Genomic DNA, 7,209 nt, shown 5'->3' with positions numbered 1-7,209 from the left:
CTAGGCTGGCTATTCATTTTGTAAGCTATAAGAGACAGGGAACTTCTCTCTCCTGTGGTCCTTGGTGTTGCTGAGCCCTGAGTGGGAAGCTCCAGCTCTTTTCCTTACACTATTAACAACAGCAACACGCAGAGGGTGGGTATACCAATGTCTCCCTGGCCTGAGTGAGGGGCTTTGCCTAGTCATAAGCTTTGCAAGAGACATCCAAATTTGTCCCTTAGAGACCAGCAGTTCAGAAATACAGATATAACCATGAAATTACTGTCTTAATCTACATGCTGCTTACTGTGCAATCATAAGGCCAGCAGTTACCATACAATTATGGAGTTAATTAAATGGATATCTGTGCCCTTAAACATAAAACACTATCAGGACGTACCTGTTGCGTGTTGGATTTCAGAGAAATAAACAAGACAAAAGAAAGGGGGAATGGAAACAAGTTATTTTAGATTAAGGGGGGGGAAGGAAAGGGTGTTCATCATTTTCTTTCCTGATGTGGCAGTGTGCTGAATGCTAGGAGCAAAACTCTTGTTTAATTTCCAAGTTCTGTGTCTTAGTGCAATGGAAGCAGCAAGGGAGGGCTTTTGCCAAATTCAATAGAATTAGTCAATAATATTTCATTAATACAGAGGCAATATCACAAGCTTTTAAGTGTGGACACAGTAATCACAATTTATTTTCAAGCTAGATTTATTCTCCCTCTACAGCTGGCAGAAAATAAATGGTAATATTACCATTATAATTAATCTCTAACCTTGATATTTTAGTAATGGCTGAGAGAAGAAAAGGAAGCTATCTTTAAGGAGGACTGTTCTGGGGAGGTATCATCTGCAGGTGGATTTATTCCATTTCCAATTAAAAGACTAACACTTCTGTTACTCTATCAGCTTTGATTTGCCAGCCTCTTTCTCTAGTTTTACTGCAAGCAGAAATTAGGTTCTTCTGTTTCTAATGGAGTCAACACCAGATTAAAGATGTATTTATCCAAATAGCTCGTGAGTGCTTTGGGCTTAATTTGAATGGCTCCTAATTTACACTAACTAGAGGATGGCATATCCTGCGGTTTGTTTGGATTCTCCTTTGGGACAGCTGACCAGCTCCCATCTCTTTGTGATCTGATCCACTCAGTTTATATACAAATCATCTTGGGGTCATCAGTCAAATTTCTCCTTAAAACAGATGAGCTAAGGACTTTCTGATCTGGGGTCCCAAAGCCTTCACCCATGAACCTTCCTTGAACGTGAATAAGAGACTGCAACTTTCTGGTGGCCTCTGAGCATCTGCTACCTCTGTGGAATATATTTATCACTTTCTCATTCAAGCAAAGACTGAGCACATGAGGAACTGAATTCCTTCTTACTAACAATTCGAAGCTGCAGTGAAAAGGAGGAGGCTTCTTACCCTCACTGCCTGGTGTTTCTGCCTGTTTCTCTACTTCCATTGCTCTCACACCTTCCTAGTGTTTTATCAGGTTCTTTCTTCCTCCCAGCAGAGTTTCTTGGGCTTCTCCATAAAGCTGCATGTCATTCTTGTCAGTGCTTACAGAAGCTATTCCCAAAGGACAAGCAAATGACTTGCAATTTCTCTCTCTTCTACAACATTTCTTCCTCTCACTTGTGATAAGGAGCCTATGAGCTAGCACTTTCCACCATTCAAGTATCCCATTTCCAAACATACTGTAAGTCAATTTGCAAGTATAAAACTTACTAGTTCCTACCACAGAGGAGCTGTGGATCTTGCATGGCCGATTACCATTTTGCCTGCTTTAAGGGCCCTCCTCCACTTCCCAGGCTTCCTCTCAAATATTAACAATTACCATTTAGCAAAGGTAAGCTCAGGAGATTTTCCAGCCACAGGAGATGCATCTACTGCACTACAGCCTCCAGATAAACTATATACTGCAATCAAGCCTGTGTCTACTGCAGAGAAAAAAAACAACCCAACAAACAACCAAAGAAACAACAACCAACCAACCAAAAAAATGAAAAAGACCCCCAGAGATTAACAAAGATTAAAGAAAATTTAAAAATCATATCTAAAAATCATCAGCTGTCCAAGGCACATGGTAAGGTCTGAATCATGCTCTATGCTGGAAAGAGAACCTGGACTCTTGAGGGTGATAGAGGCAGTTTTTAGATTAGACAACTAGACATTATTCAAACTTCCAGCCTTTCTCTTGGTAATTAATCTAGACTCCTACTCATATACTGAGATTCAATGTAGAGTTTCCATCCTGACTGATCCTGCTTGGGTTTCCAAGGGAGATTCCCCCATCCATTGGGGTATGATAGCTTGATTCATTTTTGGCTCACTTCCCTGTCATGTCTAAGTGATGGACAATGTGTCTAGGAGCCAATATAGAATAATAACATTAACTCTGTCTAGCAACCAGACTAAACTTAAGAGAATGCTGCCAAAGAAACCCTGAGGAAGAGAAAGTGATGAAAATATGAATTATTAGAAAGACACAGGAGTTCAAACCTGTCCAGGGAGAGAGGAAATGGAAGAGGGAAAGTGGTATTCAGTGGGTTTAGATCAACTCACTGATTATCACAGATTGACATCAACTGAAGATCTGCCTCCCTGAATGCTGCTGGGAGGAGCTCAGCCCTAGCATTGTGCAGTGGAATCCTACAAGCTTTTTCCAGCATTAATATTGTGGAGCCTGAGTTTATTCTGTTACACTTTTGCAACAGCATGTATTGATCTCTAACGCAGTCCCTTTGTATCTCCTCTTCAAATGCAGGCAAAAGCAGGAACAGGATTTGGAAAGGGCCAAATGATTTTTGGTCCTGTGCTCTCCTAGCTTACAGGCCATAGAGCCAGTTTAAACCTGAGACACAAACTCTTCCCTCTTTACCAAATGAACACACACAGCACAACATTATCAGTGCAAGACCAGAGTGGTCAGTTTGCTTCACCTTGACATTTTAATGTCTTCTATCGAAGCTCATCCTCAGGATGATCCAACTTGCAGTCCTCATTCCTGGGCTCACCTTTGCCTCCCCTGCATCTAGGACCACAACAGTAAGTGTCCCCTCTTTCTTTGCTCGGTATGGTCAGTCCACCCCGGAGGATGGTTCAGGCATGAATACAATCAGATTTGTGAACACATGTGTGTGCTTTTGTAGTTAAAACTTTCCCTTAGAAGCATATTCCTTACACACAGACAGGTTCCCTCATCCTAGAAGGAAGAATTTATGGAAGTTGAGAAAGTTGTTTTAAATTATTCAATATAAATGTAAATAGGAGAAAGGGTTCATTTGAATAAATTGTGTTATTTATGCTCAGCCCTGGAAAAATGGGCAGCAGGTTAGGATCTGCTTGCAATCGAAGGCATTTGTTTTCCTGGTAGTTGATGCAAATAACATAAATATGCTTTACATTTTAGAAGGAAGCTTATGAAATATTAAAGCCAAATTCCCAGGTCCCATCTCCTATTGAAATGGAGTGATCTTGAGGGAGACTTGAGGATATTGTGGTGGTACAGCACAGGAAGGCTGAGGTGTGTGTGCACGACTGAGAGAAAGCAAAGTATGGAAAGGGATGGCTGGGGAGACAGTTCTGTTTATACAGAGGAAGAGATAGCTAGAGGGATGGATAGATGGATGAAAAGAGAAAGAGGTCTGTGTAATGTTTGTGTCTCCCAAGAGGGTGTCCCTCTCTCCCATTCCCTGTGTGTGCGTGGTGCAGACTATATGTGTGTGTCAGGGGGCAGATTCCCTCAAGGGGCAATAACAAAAAAGGAGCAGGGCATGGAAGTCCCTTGAATTATTCAGCAGTCATAAATTACCACTCTTTGTTGCTTCTTTGTCTGGAGGACATGTTTTCATTTCAGGAGAGAGCTGAAGAGATCACATATGACCATAAGCTCTGACAGTGTGTGTGTGTCATTCAGGCAGGATACTGAGAAGTGGGCAGGGAAAAAGAACTGAGAACACAACTTTTCAGATTTCATCATGTCTCCATAGCATGAGACTTATTTCTTCTCATCTAGAGTATCCAATTCATCACAAACAAGAAAAAAGTGAAGGACAACTCTCTAGCAAAGAGTGGGAAAAAGAGATGCTCTTGTTTCTCTCATGGCTCTGGATATCTTCCACACCCTGCATGTCTCTTCCTTCATGCTATGAAGTTCCACAGCCCCAGGGATCTCCCATATTATTTCAGAGACTCCTTATCCCAGAGCAGGAGTGAAGCAGTTCAAGCAGCTATTTTCCTACTGTATAACTAGGAACAGCCCTCCTGGCACACTTAGGCTGCAGGATGCACCATGTCAGTTTGTACTTGGAACAGAGTGAGCACAGGGAAAGCTATTCTTTAGTGGGAGTTGGGAGGTGGTAGGGCCAAGTCATAGCAGCTCTTGGACCTGGGCTTACCTTTACCTAGGGCAACAGTGAGTGCCCACACACCAAGAAATCATAGAATCATAGAATAGTTTGGATTGGAAGGGACCTCAAAGATCATCTAGTTCCAATCCCCCCGCCTTCAGCAGGGACACCCTCCACTAGATCAGGTTGCTCAAAGCCTCATCCAGCCTGGTCTTAAACACTTCCAGGGAGGGGGCATCCACAACTTCCTTGGGCAACCTGTTCCAGAGGTGACAGCTCTGCACTGCATGGGTGAAAGGGGCTGTTAGCCCTAAGGCACTGCTTTTTGGTTTATATTTGTGGTTGCTCCATCTCTATCTAAGATTGGGATTAAAAAATCCAGGCTCTGGGAGTGGCTGGTGAAGGAGAAGGAAGGAACACAAGGAGTGCAGTTTCTGCATTATGAAGTGGACTATTTCACACAGCAGACTCTTGCTGGGCTGTTTTAAGAGAACAACCATTCCACCCTTTTCTCTTTTGCCACCTTGCATGGTCCTCTCACAGAGCAGAGCTGGGGAGATGAGGGCTCTGCCTTACTAACATAGCAACCACACCTTTTTTTCTGAACTGCTGTAATAGGATGGGATGGAAAAGGCAAAGTTTATTATCACAGGATGAATAACACCATTGGTGGTTAGGTCCCAGCCATATACCACAGCCCATTTCCTCCCCTCCTTTGCTCGAAGACAAACAGGGCACCATCCACCTTCTTCTAACACTTAATCAGAGAGCTTGTGTGAGCAGAGGCAATAGACCACCTGTCAATTAAATCTGTGGCTAGTGACCGACGGGGTGGCAGTTGTCAGAGCTTGTTGCAGGGAAAGGAGGGTAATTATCAGCTGTAGTAGGGAGCAGAAGCAACTGCCTGTTTTTTGTTTGATTAGCAGGCTGCACTGCCTCTGGAGAGCAGGTCCATGAAAAATGCAGGAGAGTGGACATGCATGTGACTCAATAAATATCATTACTGCAACAGGAGAGGGGAAAAGCCTGTTTGTACAAGAGGCTGCAGGCTGCCCTGCCAGAGCAAAGGAACCAGCAGCGACACAGAGAGCAGTGACACCAAGGAGCAGAGAGGAAAGGCTCTGGGAAACAAGAAGCTCTGACTATCTGCAGCATCCCATGGCATTGCTCCAGCTTGTTCCCATAATGGAGGGTTGGATTATATGGGACAGCCACATGTGGATGGGATGACATATAGCTATCTACACACAGTATACGTGTACCTGCTGCACTCTGACAGGCACCAGGGCATGCATAGACCTCTATACATAAACCAGTCAGTGGGTCTGCAAGTGAAATGCACATCATGAAGGTCCCTGTCTTTAGCAGCCCCAGACAGTGCAATCTGGCTGTCCCCAGCAGGCATCTGACACATGGGAGCAAGGAGTAGATATTAGCCATGGCACTGCCCTGCAGCTGAGGCAGAAGGCCATGCACGTACTTCTGTAACATGCCTTGAGCAAGCAAACCAGCTTCTATTTTTTCTGATTTATTTTCTTCCTCCCTTCTTGAGATAGGCAGCATGGACACTTCAGCTATTTCTGAGGCTAAATGAGGAATACAGTAAGAGGCAAGCAGAATCACAGTTTAAACATCTGCCTTCCTAGGCTGGATAGTTCCAGGGAATCTGAAAAAATCCAGGCATTCCATTGAAAGACTGTTAGGTGATCAATTCCATCACTACAATAAGAGCAAGATGTCCCTCAACAGGTCACCTTTCTGGCACAAGACCTGATTTCCAAAGTTTTTACATTTCTGAAACACTTTCTTTTTTCAATTGAAAGCACTTCTCACCTACTGACAGTGCCAAACCTGCAACTTGTATTGAACATTTTTATAACATACAGTATTTCCACAGCATTTTAAGTAGGACCCCCAAAAAAAGACATCAGTTTGAACTCCTTGACTTGATGACTGATTGGGTCATCACCTATGTCTGGAAGTTGTATTTGTATTTACCAACAGAGTTTCAGATTCCAGCAATGCAATCATTTGCCTGAGTTCCCCAGGCAATGGTGTGTAATACGTGGCAGTAAACAGTAAAGGATATAGAATTATTAGTGTAGAGTCTAACTGGCAGAGAAAAGCCACAGCAACCAGTGGAGCTCTAGGAAGGGCAGTGCATCCCAGCAGGTTGTGCTGCTTACTTGTAGAGGAACAGGAGGAAGGACTCACCTGGAAGTGTTGGGTGCCCACAGCTGGGCACATACTTCTTTATGTCCAGGCTTTGTGGCCAGTGCTTGCTGGTGGCAGCTCAGTGGGAGACAGGCAACTGTTCCACCCAGGTTCAGGAGCACTCTGTTTGCAGAGACCAAGTGCATTCACCTCACCTGTCAGACACATAGAATCATAGAATCATAGAATGGTCTGGGTTGGAAGGGACCTTAAAGATCATCCAGTTCCAACCCCCCTGCCAGCAGCAGGGACACCTTCCACTAGACCAGGTTGCTCAAAGCCTCATCCAACCTGGCCTTGAACACTTCCAGGGAGGGGGCATCCACAACTTCCTTGGGCAACCTGTTCCAGTGTCTGACCATCCTCACAGTGAAAAACTTCTTCCTAATATCTCATCTAAACCTGCTGACCCGTGAGTACTGGCACAACCAGAGGCACATCCTGCATTACGGAAAGGTAAACAGACTTGTGAACCAGAAGCACCACAATAAAAATAGTCCCCCAACACACACCCACTGTAGAACCTGCCCAGCTGGGCTCCTTCCCCAGCATGCAGGATGGCAAAAATTTCATCCACCCAGCTCTCACTTCTGTGCTCCTCTCCTCCCCTGTTGTGATGTGGTGCTGGAGCAAAGTTTGTCCAGAATTCACCCAGTGCTCAGGC

This window comes from Antrostomus carolinensis, unplaced genomic scaffold, assembly GCF_000700745.2.
Source record: "Antrostomus carolinensis isolate BGI_N321 unplaced genomic scaffold, ASM70074v2 scaffold240, whole genome shotgun sequence".
NCBI classification, from domain to species: domain Eukaryota; kingdom Metazoa; phylum Chordata; class Aves; order Caprimulgiformes; family Caprimulgidae; genus Antrostomus; species Antrostomus carolinensis.
This window is presented reverse-complemented; position numbering follows the sequence as displayed.